Below are 15256 nucleotides of genomic sequence, written 5' to 3'. Positions count from 1 at the left end.
ATACCTTCTTTGCCTTTTGTAATTCCTCCTTTTCCTTTTCTTCCTCCTATTTCTTCTTCTTCTCCCTCTCCTTGGCCTCCTTAAGGGATTCTTTTTTGGCTTTCTCCAAGTCTTCCTTCTCCTTCCTGCGGCCTTCATCCTGTTTCTTTTTCTTTTGTGCTGCCTTCTTCTTGGTCTCCTTGACCTTCTTTTTCTTTTCTATTCTTCCCCTTCTTCCTCGGTCTCAGTCCTATCACTGGACCTCTCCTGGTGTTGATGAGGGGGTGACCTGTCAGGTGTTTCTCCCTCCCCCTCTTCTTCCTCCTGCGTCTCTTTCACGGCCTCCTGAATAAGCGCCGTTAAGATGCTCCCGTAGGCGATGAACGAGGCTTTGGAGGAGGCCTTCTTTCACTCTGCGGCCTTCGACGCTGGGGATTCTCCTCCTGTGGGCATGCTTCCTAAGGCTAGCACTCTAGCTGCCTAGTCGATGGTCTTGCGCACGTAGTCGTTCCAGTCGACTTCGTGAAGGGTATGGGCCGCCACATTCTCCAGTATTGGCACACTGATCCGGTGCATCAATGCATTGTAGCATTGGCTGGAAAAGAGTGCATGTATGAGTTTCGCCTGCAACCTGGTCTCTCCATTGGGGATGTCTTAGATGCTGATGCCGTCGTTTGTCAGCACGTTCTCCTTTCTCATCCCCAGCATGGCGTATACATCCCTCTTCTGCTTCTTTTCCACCTTTGGTTCCAATCCCAGTGCCTTCTCCACCAAGGCCGGGGTTAGGCGAACCAATACTTTCTTGGCATTCTGTCCTCTTCCCACTATGACAGTGCCGCATTCATTGTCGGGGTCGTAGGACCTGAGAAATTCCACACATCTCGTGTGGTCAGGTTCTTGTGCGAATCTTTCCAGGTACTTCTTGAAGTTGCAGCTTTCCATGACTCTCCTGGCCGCCTCTTCCTTGGCCACTAATCCTTCTACATTATGAATAGTTCAGAATTTCAATTGGTTGTAGGCGCGGCTCTCCAAGGTGATGCTGTACTGCGTTCTCTCCACTTAATTGAATGGGAGCCGGTGGGCTCGGTCTTGTTGCGACATTTTTCGTTCCTGTCATAAACTGAAATTTTCATTAGTGCTTTCCACATAGTAATTTGCTGACTGCTGAAAAAGAGAAACTCTATGCTTTTTGAATGAATTCATTAAGAACCATTGTAGATTTTCCTTTTCAGCCTTTAACTTTTTGCCTGTTTTTCATAATATATGTTTATGTGTTTCACTAATTCCCCCTCCCCTTCCAGCTTAAGAAGAATCCTTCCTAGGATTTAGAGTCAGAAAGGTGAGGGCATTTGGCATGGTTGCGTAGGATTTACTTGTGAAGGAGCCAATCATAGAATTGGGGGTTGTACTCTAAGTGAGCGTCGCGGTCCAGATCAGAGGGTTTAATCCCCACTTGTGTGATGTATGTGAGAACATCTGTTAGGAAGTCACCAGAGTTGACTCAGCTAGCAATGTGTAACTCTTCCTCAGTCAAAACAAGCGGTCGAGGTAGGGGTGTCCTTTGATGTGTTCTTCTATGGGACGGCCCTGAAGAGTGGTTAACACTCGATATGAGGTTGGCGCGACATATGTGGGGTTGTATTCCGCCGTTTTGATAGCGCGGCGTTGCTTAGCATTGGTCATTATGCGGCACCCTTTGACTTCCCATTGCAGCCTAAGAGTGTACCAATGCTTCAAGAATGGGGAGTCGGTATCAGTGAGCTTTGATAACACTGTGATTTCTTGCTCAGTGATCGTTGAAGTGGTTCGCTGATCATATGACGTGATGAGACATTGCTTGATGGCTTCCTCCTTGGATATCTCATTGTTGGGCAATTCAGCAGAGCGGAGCGGGAAGCATTTGCGAATGCTAATTCAAAGGTTTCCCAAGAGCAAGGCATGGTTTGAACTTCAGTTGCAAAGGGTTCCTCCAATAATCCTAAGTCCAAGCGGTCGTAGCTTAGTGCTAACGACATGAAGGTGGCGTCTAGTCATTTAATGCATTTCACCACGTCATCCCCGGTGTCCTCCGCGAGGTCGACGGCCAGTGCTAAAAAGGATTTGCATTCATAGGAGGGTGTAAGGCTGACGGGCGGTCACGGTTTGCTAGAACTAGCGCTGGTGGCAATGACAAGTTGCGGTTGGGTGTGTGTTTGAGTCTGGGGGGTTGAGTTGCTCGGATTATGGATAGATTAGGGGCAGCCAAGATAGACGGGTTGCTGCATTTAGGGTGGATTGGAGGAGTCGGGTTGACTTGGTCGGGTGATGACTCATGTGACGGAGTCTGTTGTTTGGGCCGATAGGCTTGTGTGACTTCCTTGGGTTTAGGCGTGGATGGGTCGGATGGCTGTGGTTTTGGAGGGCGCTGCGATGAATGGTTTGGAGGGCTTACAGAACTTGGGTTGATCAAGCTTGAGGGCGGCGTACGAGTAGCGTTTTTGGCCATGTAGGCCTTAGGGATCCACAGCCAGGTGTTGCCCATGTAGTAGCCTTGTGCATGCAAGAGGGTTTTAGGGATCCATCTTTGCTTGATCATGCAGCGCTTTCTGTGATTGCATCTTGGCCTGCTAGGTTTAGAGTTTTTGGTTTTATGAGGATAGGAGCATCGACTCCTAGGTGGCAGTTGTGGCTGCTTAGGCTGCCATTGAAATCTAGGCTGTTGGGCCTTAGGTTTTGCTGTTGTGGGCTATGATTCATGGAATGTGGGAGGTGGCGGCCGCGCACTACCCACCTCCTTGGACTTGGTTACAGATATTTCTACCGGTGGCGTTGCGGACAGTGATGAGGTCACGCAGCCCTTGCTAAAAGCTGTGGCAATGCGAACATTGCTTATTGCGAGGTGGATGCGTTGCGACTCATAATCAACATTGCATTGAGTCTGCTTTTTGAAAGTTTGCCCCAACAGGGACTCCGTGCCTACGTTGTTAGCATTTGGCAACACGTAAAAAATCATTGGAACAGTCTCAGACTCGATAGAAACGGCAGCGTTGCACTTGCCGAGAAGTGCGTAGGAATGGGCCCCATATGGGCTTAATTTCGCATTAGTGGGTTGAAGTTGTGGTCTGCCAAGTTGAGTCCAGTGATCGTGAGTTAAGACATTGAAGTCTGCTCCCTTGTCGATCAAGGCGTTGAAATCGCATGTTTGTTTTGCCGTGATCATAATATGGAGGTATGCGGGTTCTATGGCTTCCTCATCCTCATCATCAACCTCCGTGATTGTGGCCACTCGTATCTTGACAGGCGGTTCTAGCATCGGGGGCTCATGCAAAGGATGGGTGGGGGGGTAGTACTTCTTGATACGATTGCCGTTGAAGAAGCCTATGCCCTCACCATCTGAGGTCTCGAGCTCGACATTGCTTGTGCGGCTGATTGCAAGAACCTTGAAAGGTCCAAGACCTCTAAATTTCATTTTCTGCTTGTGCCCCTTAACTGACTAGAGGAGCACTAAGTCGCCTTGTTCGAAGTCGCGCTGCTTGACATGCTTGTCAAACCAAATTTTGCGTCGGGCCTTCTCACATGTAAGCGCATGGGTGGCTAGAAGGCGAGTCTTTGAGAGGCGCTCGAGTTCGACCAGGCATTGTGTCCATGACTCCTTCCCTTCCCATCGTTCTTGAAGTGCTATTCTCAGGCTAGGAACGAAGAATTCTAATGGAAGAACTGCTTCAGCTCCATAGTTCAGCCTGAAGGGGGTTTGACTGACATCCGTTTTATAAGCTGTGTGGTAAGCCTACAGAGCTGCCATCAACTTGTTGTCCCAGTCGCTGCGTGAGATTGAGACCACCTTGGTTAGGACATTGATAAGAATCTTATTCGTGGATTCTACTTGGCCGTTTGCTTGGGGGTAGTATGACGAGGATTTGCGATGGATGATGAGAAAGGTGGATAGGAGATGCGCTCTCACTTCGTTGATGAAGTGCGTGCCTTGATCACTGAACCGGTTCGATGGGGCAGCCGAATCGTGAGATCACCTACTCCCATAAGAACTTGGCGGTCATCCTAGCGTCGTTTTTTCGTGTCGCTCTTGCCTCTGCCCATTTCGTGAGGTATTCCATGGGGCCACAATGATGTACTTGGCCTGTGAATACTGGGCAGGAGGACTGATGGGTCCGATGAAGTCAATTCCCCATTTTTCGAAGGGTTGTCGTGCGATAACAGGGGTCAATTTCATCTGGTCCTTGCGAATCGAGACTTTTGTCCGTTGGCACTCGTTACAATGCTTGACGAATCGGGTTGCATCGCGGAAAAGCGTGGGCCACCACAGTTGAGATTGCAACACTTTTCGTGCTGTCATGTCTTTGCTAAAGTGCCCTCCAGCAATGCTGTCATGCGCTTCTGAGAGCACATCGTGCATCTCATATTCACATATGCATCTGCGCAACAATCCATCTTGCCCTAGCCTGTAGAGTTGGCCTGCGATTAGCTGATAGGGCTGGATCTTAAGGATCGATTGCCTAAGGCGGGCTTTTTCTATCGGTCGATCAGGTAATCCGTGTTCAAGCACTTGGACTATATCATCTGCCCAATATGGCATTAGATCAGCCTTGAATAACTCTCTCCCGCTGGACAGGGTAAAGAGATGGGCGTCGGGGGGCGTCGGGCAATTCCTCAACAATGCCTTGCCCAACAGCCTCTCCCGTGGGAATGTGCGACATATGGTCAATTATGTAGTGCTGTTTTCCTTTTCGTATAACCACGAAGAAGTCAAATTCCAAGAGCAGAAGGAGCCACCGAGCTATGCATCCTATAAACACCATATTAGAGAATTTGGAAAATTTCCAAGTCCCAATTTCAAATAATTGATAAATATTTGACCATGTGGCTAAATCTTGATCCATATTTGAAAGTGGGATTTGGGAAGGTAGCTTATATGGCATTTAGGGTAGACTCTACCTTTAAGTAAGACAACAAGATTTGACCATGTGGTCAAATAATTAAGGTATTGGAAATTTCCAAAGTGCATGGAAATTCCCAAATTCCCTAATATAGTGTTTATAGCGCAAGGTTTGTTTACTAGATAGAGCAGGGCTTGATGGTCTACAAAAAAGGTAAAAGGTGTGGCCACTAGATAGTGCCGGAATTTCTTCACAGCAAACACCATGGCTAACCCTTCTCTTTCTGTCGTTGAGCAGTTCATTTCCATCTTAGTGAGTTGTCTGCTAGCAAAGCTCACTGGATAGTCTAGGTTGTGTTCTCCAGGTTGGCACAACACTACCCCCACGGTAAATTTAGAAGCATCGATATGCACGTGGAAAGTAATGGTCCAATCTGGGGCTCGTAGAATTGGTGCAGTGGTTAGAGCCTTTTTCAACTCTTCATATGCTCGTTGGCATGCCTCGGTCCATTTGAAGACGATCAGCAGCTTGCACAAGGGTCTCGCGATCAATGCATAGTTCAGTACAAACTGTCGATAATACCCTGTATGGCCTAGGAAGCATTTGACTCCCTTGTAGTTGATTGGGAGTGGAAGGTTGACAATAACCCTGACTTTCGAAAAGGCAGTGGCAATGCCGTTCTTTGACACCACGTGCCCTAAGATGCATCCATGCTTTATCCAAAATTGGCACTTTAAGGGGTTCAAGGAGAGACGATATAAGTGACACCGCTCAAAGATTGCGCGGATTTTGTCTAAGTGTTCAATCCAGGTTGAGTGAACACAGAGGTCGTCAACAAAGAATTCCCACTCCTTGCGAAGCATGTCTTTGAAGATGGCGCACATGAGGCGTTGGAAGGTGGCGGGGGCATTCGTCAACCCGAAGGGCATGACTCTGTAAGCAAAGACGCCCCACTTAGTGGCGAAGGCAGTCTTGTGCTGTCCACAGGATGCACTTGCACCTGGTTGTACCCTGAGAAGCCATCCAGAAAACTTTAGGCTTCCTTGCCTGCCACTCTCTCAAGCATGTGCTCGGTGTACGGTAACGGATAGTTGCCTCTCTTAGTAGCAGCATTCACCTTCTTGTAATTGATGCACACTCGGATCTTTCCATTCTTCTTCATCACAATGACTATGGGTGACACCCAGTCTGTGTGTTCAATTTCATAAATGAATGCCGCTTTCATTAGCTTATCAATCTCCTCTTTGACAGCATGAGCATGTTTTGGATTCATAGGGTACAGTCGCTGCTTGACCGGCGTTGCATCTGGCGTCATAGGTATGTTGTGAGTCACGACACTTGGATCTACCCCCTTAAGCTCGTTTAAGGACCAGGCGAGCACGTCTATGTACTCTCGCAAGAGAGCAACTAGACTCGTTTCTTCTTCCCCAGTCAAGTCATCGGCAATGAATACTGGTCGGGGTGTCTCCCCTTCCTGGGCTAGGTTCATCTCCTTGACCTTGGTTGGTCCCTCAATTGGTTCACTCTTTGCCCTTGACTCTTGGCACCTAACAGAACTACTACCCTATCCCCTTTTGTGAATTTCGTAAATCGTTTAGGGAGGTCCTAAGGTTTTCGTTGTTCTTCCGTTTGCGTATCCCTGGGTTGGTTTTCCTTTCTCTGCCTCAATCGTCTGCGCCTTAGGTGGACGGGCAGATCCCCCTTGGTGCGTCTAGCCGTAGTCGGCCTAGGGATTTCTAGGTCACTATCCAAACTAATCTTCGACTCAGAGTTGAACTCCCCGTTGTCGCTAGAAGAGGTGGTCTCCCCTGGTGGGCGTAGTTCGGATGGTGACTCTATCATAAGCACTGATGTTGTTCCTGGCTGGGCTAGGCCTGCTTGCCCGAGATCTATGGCCTCTACGCATTCCAACCAGGCACGGTCCCATTCCATGCGCATGACTCCTTACTTTATCCTGAAGATACTCTTTTTCTGCGGCTTGGAGTCTACTCGTATTTGCTCTATTTCTTGCCCCTTCGTGTCGTATTCCACGATGTCTACCTCGCCCTTGCTTTCGTCACTGAAGGATTGGCAGTCTTCATATTTGTCGTGAGAGTCCTCTCTATCAAACTGCTCGTCGTCTCCTAGTACTTGGCATATCTCTTGTCGTTGGTTAGGGACTAGGGCCCAATTATACATGAGGTTTAGGTCATGCACTCTGGTCCATTGCCACTTGGATTCATCTAAGAGATCCTAGAGTGGTTTGAAGTTTGCAGCTGGATTGCTAGTTAGCTTGTCTGTTAGGTATTCTAGTATTTCATGGAGTTCCCTTTTTTTGGCCGGGACTTGGAAGTTGACAGGCTTAGGTTTCCCACGAAGGGTTCCTGCCATCATGCAAATTGGTGTGGAGGGTGTGTCGTTAGACTTGCCGATTGTTTTGATGGCTTGCTCATATGCCTCGTGATCAGAGAATGGCAGGTCGATTGTAGCAAGGACGTGGATCCAATCCCGCTCATCCTCTGGGCATGGGATATACTTGGTCAAGGGCCCATAGGACTTCTTGACCTGGGTGTTACCCTTGAGCATATCAGAGATGGCATCTAAGTCGACTGGTGAGGTCTTCCAAGTGTCCATCTCTATTCTCATGGCATCCGTTCTATTGCCAAGGAAGTTCAAGCCGTTACCCCAATCTTTGATGACTCTAGCGTTGCGCATCCAGGGTCAGCCTAATAGGATATCGTAGTCCACTCCTTTCATGACTATAAAGTCCACAGAGAATTGGACACCTGCGATCTTCACTGGCCAATTCTTAAGCACCCCGAATGGCTTGACCCTCATACCATTTGCTAATGTGACATGAAACCTAGCAGTTTCGACAGGCGGGTTTCCCCAAGTCTAAAGCATCGCATCCCCAGCTCCCGTGTCTATGATTCCCTTTCTCGTTGTGTCACCTAGGGCTAGAACCGGTAAGACCGCATGCATCTCGGAACCTTCCTAGAAGGCATTGACGTGTAAGGATTTAGGCATAGAGTGCAGTGTCAAACTCGGTATTTGCGTCTCTACATCCTGGTCATGAGGGTCTGCCGTGACATGCTCTCTTGACCCTTCAACCCACTGCTTAAGATCTTGTCATAGGGTGGGATGCTGCCTAAGTAGATCTCCCATGCTAAGTGTTACCGGGGTAGTCACCAACTTGGTCAGGAGATCGTTGGGTGCTTGTCTCTCTCCCAATCTGGATCGTCCTGACTAGTGGCCGTGACTGAACCGCGGCCCTGTAGTGCCGAGGCTTGGCCTTAGCGGCACTGCTTGTGGTATAGTTGCTTCTCTCGACCTTGGTTGAGGAGGTGAGGTTGGTGGCTTATGCTGGAGAGGTCATCGATTTCGTCCTCTAGGATGAGCTTAGCGTCGTTTAGATGCTCTTGAGCCTCCTTCACCCATTCCTTCACTTTTTCCATGGCCTCTAACTATCACTTCGGATGCGGGTATTCCCCTACCTTAGCGCTTTCCTTTTTGGCCGTCTTAGGGGCTGAAGTCTTTGCCTCTACGTCTGAGACCTTCTTTCCAGTAGGCAGAGTTGTAGCACTCTCCGTTTTTAGTGCGATTTTAGCTTCCGACCTCTTCTTCTTCCGCCTGCGACTTTTCTTCCCTATTGAAGTTGCGTCGAGGTTGCTAGGTCCTGGCAGTGACATGCTAGCCTGCCTTGTTTGGGCACGTGTCATGACCCATAAAAATTGAAAAGAAAATTGGAAAATTTGAGGGAAGTGGTATCAATCGTCAATGTAATCGGGAAAGAGCAAAGCATTACTTCGTTTTATGGCAATATAATGTTAGAACCAGATTTGTTGAATGTACTTTTCACTCAAAACAGGCATAAAGTTCTGAATCATTTGTTTTTCAATGCTCATCCGCGTAGACCCAAAGTTTTTGACGATCAGGGTCCTGGCAGTGACATGCTAGCCTGCCTTGTTTGGGCACGTGTCATGACCCGTAATGGAATAGGTGTTGCCTCCCCGTCGAGGTTCTCGACTCCAAATAGCCCCAACGGGACAGATGGTACGTTGGCTGAGCTAGAAGATGGTTTTCGCTTTGGGCAATCGACGAAGAGATGGGTGATTCCGCACTCAGCACATCTTTGGTTAGCCTTATCTTTGTTTTGTTGCTCCCTTTTGGGGCAACGTGATGAGACATGACCAGGGTGACCACAAGTCCAACATGTGATTGGATCCTGCGTCTGCCCTCCTAGGCCTTTGCCTCGTCCTCTTCCTAACGCCATCACCGGTATGGGGTGATAATCCATGAGGACAGCGTTGCCCTCATTGTCATGCGAGGTGTAAGGGCATATGTAAGCTTCTTCCTCATTTGGTTCCTCCACATAGTGGACTAGAGCATCGCTTGGTGGATGGGTCACGTAAGGACCAGGTGGTCTAAGTATGCCAGTAGGGTTTATGTCCATCCTAGGAATAGCTAGCTTAACATCGTTAGGCGCAGGAAGGGCTAATGGGGCTCCCCTTCCGAAGAATGGCTATGGCTTGGTTGCTAGGTAGGGATGGCTGTAGGGTTGCGAATACGGAAGTCTTCTTGGTAATCTACAATGCGCGATGTCATGACCAAATGTACTACAGTTAGCACAAGGTCTTGACCTAGGGTCTTGACACTCGGCTGGCAAGTGGTTTCCGCCACAATACACGCATTGGACGTGTGGGCACGTTGGTCATCTCAACATGTCTTGTAACCTGGCCAACTCCATCTTTACATCAGCCAAGTCTTGGTTTGTCTCGGTGGCCTTCCCCTTATCTTGGGATGATGGGGCCGATTTCTCATTAGAGGTTGACGCTCTCTCTGAGCTTCGCGAGTTGGTCTCTTCTGGGTTCGCGCTCTTGGAGGTCCGCTCCTTCAACTGATCATCGACTCTAATGGCTTCCTCAAATACTCTAGCTAGCGCATCTTACTGCAAGCTTGAATTGCTTGCCAAAGCCTTATACAACTCCTCATCTCGGATTCCGCTGACGAATACAGTCAAAACTGCTCTTTTAATCGGTCGCTCACCCATAGGGATTCTCTTAAAGAGACTCGTCACGTGGGTTACGTAGTCGCAAATATCCTCCTTCTATTTCTGCTTGATCTTCATCAAGCGCACTAGCATATTGTCGGAGTACCCAGGGTCGGCAAATCTCTTAATGAAGAGATCCTTGAGGCCACTGAAGTTGGCTCGTTCTGCGACATCTAGGCTTGTATACCAAGTCCTCCCCTTGTCACCTAAGCAGAGCCCGAACTCTTGAGAGCATTGAGTCAGGTCGTTGAGGCCGTTGGCTTCGTAGACTTGTTCAAACTGCTCTACAAAGTTATACAGATCATTGTGGGGTTGGTATTTTTCGAGTTGCTTGGCAACGATGGGGATTTTAGAGTGGCTCTTTGAGCCTTGGTTCGCTCCTAATCCTGCGAGCAGAGATGTCGCTAGTGCTGCGGCACTTTGCTCTACTGCCGTGTTATCTAACAGCCGCTTCATGAGAAGCTCGCTCAACGTCAAGTCTCCTTCTAGGGCTCTCTCATGATCTGTTCGATTTCTTCCTGCTAGGTTCAGCACTCGCTGCACCTCATGCAACTCCATGCTTTGCCTTTGGCTCCTAGCCCGCTGGTCCCTATTGTATTCGACTATGCTTTGCAAAGCCTTGCGGGCTAGTTTCCTCTCTTCTTCTAGGTTTGTGATGATGGCGTCTGCTGTCCTACCGCGGTGCTCGTACCGGGCGAGTGCATTGTAGCCGCTGACTAATTGCTGAATAGCCTCCGGGAAGACATTCAAGTCGAGTTCCTCATTAGACCTATGGTCTGAGCCTTCTTTTGCCATAGTCGCGTTGTCGTGTTCTGCTCAAGGTGAGTGGATTTGTCAGATCCACGTCGTTGATGCCACCTGCTTGGTCCTACCTTGTGCATTGATGGTTTGTCTACGTCGTGGGTCCTCTCCTACTGGTGGGTTCCTTGAGTGGTTTATCTGAGTGAGTTTCTTCAGTTATTGAATACAATCCTCAATTTATGGTCACTCAGCATGCGTGTCACCCTTAGTGCACTTGTGCTCAACCAGGCTTTCAATTTCTTTTAGTGCATTCAAGTGCGGAAATTCAAGGTGAGTGCAGCAAACAACGTCAAAGCGTCTTATGCACTCTTGCTTGTTTTGGGCTTGATAGGCTTGTTGGTCAATCTTCTGGCCGCCTTGACAAGGTTTAGGGTTTTTCTAATATGATGTCTCGTTCCTTCTTGGCCAATCAGGTTTTAACTACTCAGCGCTTGCATCTAGGTCTCTGGGTCTCGCTGCTGCCTACTTCAAGCTGCCAAGCGGTTGCTCCCTATGATTCCGTCTATTCCAAGTGCCAGAATCGAATTCTGAGCGTCTGAAGGACTTTAGACAGTTTGCACTGCAGCCGGGCCAGGTCAAAGTTCTGAGAATTTGATAGAAATTTTCACTCGGCCCAGTTGGTCCGAATTGTAGGGTCCGAGTGGGTTACTCGGATGGGCTGAAGTGCATGGGCCGAGGGCCGGATTTGGGACTTGGATAGGGTGGGCTTGGATGAGCCGAGGCACGGACTTGGACGAAGGTGCTCGGACAGATTGGCTCGGACGGGCCGAGCGGTCAATTCGGACGAGGTCACTCGGATGGGCCGAGGCAATTGGGCCGAGGGTCGAGTTTGACACGTGGCAGCGGGCTGAATTGGTTGATGGTCCAAATGGTCGACTCGGACGGGCCGAGTAGGTCTGGCCGAGGGTTGATTAGGGTTTCGGGCCAAGTGGGCCGAGCGAAATAGGGCCGAGGGCCGATTCTAGGACTCGTCCAGAAGTGACCGTTCAGAAAGGCCGAGCGCGGCGCACGTCGAGAGCGAGAGTTTGATTTTTGATCGTTTCTTGCGATTTACTCAATCGTATCAAGCACAAACCTCCAGATCCTATCTAGGGGGATAGGGGAAGGGATTCATATACCTAGATAGAGCGGTGGGCTCATCGATGGTGCGATCGGATCGAATCGGGCGGTAGCTCTCTCTCTCTCTCTCACACACACACACACACAGAAATGGTCACAAATGAGCTCTACCTTGGCCTCTTGGCTCTTATGCCCCTTCTCGGGTATGGTGTTGATGTCCCCAATCACTCACTTGCCGATCTTAGGCATCACAAGCGAGCTTTTTGCCAAGTTTTGCACGATTTTTACCCTGTTTTGCCCTGCTTTGTAACAGTAAACCCTACCCTTCTCCGGTGCGATTTCCTAATCCTAACCTACTCTAAATGCAACAAGAATCGAAAGCAAAGAACTGAACTAATTTCTCTATGTTTCCCAATCATCAAACAAACAAAATATACCAAAATACTTACTTGTTTCGAAGTTTAAAAACACCCAAACTTCCTACCTATCTCAAGCTCCGTTTCGGGGATGAATCCCTTACTTCGATGCTTGATATGAGGTGCGCAAGTGCTCAAGCTTGAATTCGATGGTCCCGGCAATGGAACCAAAATGTGGGAGCTTTCGCTCAACCGCCAAGACCCACGGACCGCTTATTGCTTCAAGCGTTCCAAGCGAGCTCTAATGGCTATCTCTCACCTAGCCGACGCGTCGTCGATCCTATGAGTGTAGTGAGCTTACCTTGATGCCGATACGAGTTGCCTTCTCTCTCACACACATCGGTAGCTCCACGATCCTAGATGCAAGCTCAAGCATCCTCAAGCCTCCTCCACCTCCAAGCTCCATCCTCCATAGCCGCGCGTGCAAGAAGAGAGAAGAGAAGAGAAGAAGAGAAGAGGAGATGGTGAAGAGCTTCACCCTCTTGATCCCTCACTCTCGCACACTCACTCCCTCACACTCTCACACTCCCTCTCTCAAGAGCACACACAGGCAAGAAGATGAGAAGGAGAGAAGAAGAAGAAGACTCTTGTTGCCACACACCAAAAGAATGAGCTCTCATTCACTTTTTGGACTTTATGTATACAAACCCTAAAATCCCATGGGCACCCATCCCTTTTTTACATGACCGGCCCTAGTGGCAAGGTCTTTTTTTTTCCATGTCCCTCTTCTAGCCTTATGCCTCTAGCCTACACCCATCTAGTATTTTACAATTGGCACAGGAGGGAGCATGGTGCTCTTTTACAAGAGTTTTTCGAGTGTTCTGAGGCGCCCTTCATTTAAAATTGCAGTTTTTTGCCTTGGCTTGGTTCTGGAGGTCGCATGTGTGTCTTTGCTCTTTTTCCATGTTTATCTGCTTTTTTTCTTCCTTTTTTCGCCATCTCGACCTGGGGCCATCTCGATTTGGGGTTAACATAAATTTAATCATTTTATGATAAATTCTGTTGGTAAATGATTGTGTTTGGTTGTCAATGCTACGATCTATCAGAAATGTTAAAGAAATCAAGAAAAATCAGTCATCTAATGATTTCTTAAGTCTAGTCCACATAGCATAGGTAGAGTCTAGCTTCTCTATGTTGAACAACAAAGAATCTGCATTGACAATTCAATAGTAGAGCATGCAAGCTCATCCCATCCTCTTCCTCAATGTCTATTGGTTGTACCCCCTTAGCCTTGATAGTTCACATAGCATAGGCAGAGTCTAGCTTCTCTATGTTGAACAACAAAGAATCTACACTGATAATTCAATAGTAGAGCGTGCAAGCTCATCCCATCCTCTTCCTCAATGTCTATTGGTTGTACCCCCTTAGACTTGATAGTCCACATAGCATAGGTTGAGTCCAACTTCTCTATGTTGAACAACAAAGAATCACTGATAATTTAATAGTAGAGCGTGCAAGCTCATCCCATCCTCTTCCTCAATGTCTATTGGTTGTACCCCCTTAGTCTTGATAGGCTTCACTTTTTTCTGTTACACCAAGACATTGTAGCACTGCTTTTGCTATATGGCAAAGTTATGTGCACCCTCAAGCTTCTTGATATGCAATAGGCTGCTGCTATCACTACTGCCAGCCATGATTGCAACTCAAAATGACAAGAAATGTCACCAAAGATAAGCCCAAACTGTAACACAACTGACCAAGAGGAGATGCAAAATCGAACCAGCAAGATGTTTCCAAATTCTCGCGTTTAGTACTAATTATTGATCATATTCTAGCATTGCCAAGACATTTCAGATCAATAGGATACATGAATGCATCAACAAATAGCATATGATAGCTCCAGGCATAGATTGTCTACAAATGGTACCTACTATTCATAGTATATGGCATTAAAAAAAATGTCTTAATAAATTGATCTTTTTCTGCTTAGATATGAGGCTTAAAGCATGTGCAATCACTATTGAATCAAATGGTATTATATTAGTACCAAATCAATACTAGAGAGCTTTATCGGAAGCATCCAATGCAACCAAAATCACTTACAAGTATGGTATTTGCTACATGCAATTTTCCATAGCCAAGACAATGTTTCCAAGCTTCAAATCAAGCTCAAAACATCCACAAAGTCACCTCCAAATGATTGGCATTCATGGTGTACATATACATTGCATTACTAGCACCTGAGAAATAGCCCAAAAGCAATAGGTACAACATAAACCTTTGCCAAGTGCATTCAACCTTGCTATTATAGTAGCCAAAACTCCATGTAAACTAAGTAAAATCCCTACTAAAATCAGGCCAAAAGCACCTTTGATCCAAGGCATATAATCTCCCAACGTGTTTGCATCATATAAGCCTATGTCGGCATTCAATTGGCATAATCATTAATCAATGTCAATTCAAAACGGGGGCTGCCTGTGTATTATGGCCATTATCTGCAATTGGAGGACTCTAAACACCAATGCCAAGGCTTGATATTAGTGTTAGGAGTGTGTAGCCAATGTCTAAGCTAATGCCAATGGGTTTCTAAAGCCCAAAAGAGCAGCTACAACCAGTGTATGGCTGTCAAGGAGCCAAGAAGAAGAGCCGAAAAATAGGCGCAAATAGCATGATGCTAGACTGCTAGCCTACAAGGTGCCAATGCTGCGAAAGAGAGCTTTTAGAGCTCTAATAGACCACCAAGAACCTCCTCAAGAAGCCTTGAAGTAAGGCATTGAGCATAGAGTTGCCAATCTCCAATGGTGAGAGATATACAATAACTACCATGTTGTGTGCTCAAATGCTCTTCAAAATGAGCTCAACACTAGCTCAAAAAATCCTTGAAGATGAAGCTCGTGTGCTTCATTGATGAGTGCCAAGAAAGGAGAGATCAAGACAAACCTCCAAGAATGAGATATGGCTGCCAAGAGTTGGATCTTCAGGCTTGACTACTATTGAGCAAAAAATGTCCAAAGCTCCTTCGCCAAGAACCTTGCTTTGATACCAGTTTGTAGAAGATAAAATCTTTGACAGAGCTTCAAAGGTGTGTCAATGGAGATGCAGGTTGAGAGAGAAACACACACACATACATAGTCATTTGTGGGGGTACTACAATGTATACC

This window comes from Lygodium microphyllum, chromosome 28 (genome assembly GCF_053477565.2).
Source record: "Lygodium microphyllum isolate KBCC chromosome 28, Lygodium_microphyllum_v1.1.10, whole genome shotgun sequence".
Classification (NCBI taxonomy): domain Eukaryota; kingdom Viridiplantae; phylum Streptophyta; class Polypodiopsida; order Schizaeales; family Lygodiaceae; genus Lygodium; species Lygodium microphyllum.
The sequence above is the reverse complement of the archived record's forward strand: the minus strand, read 5'-3'. Positions refer to the sequence as shown.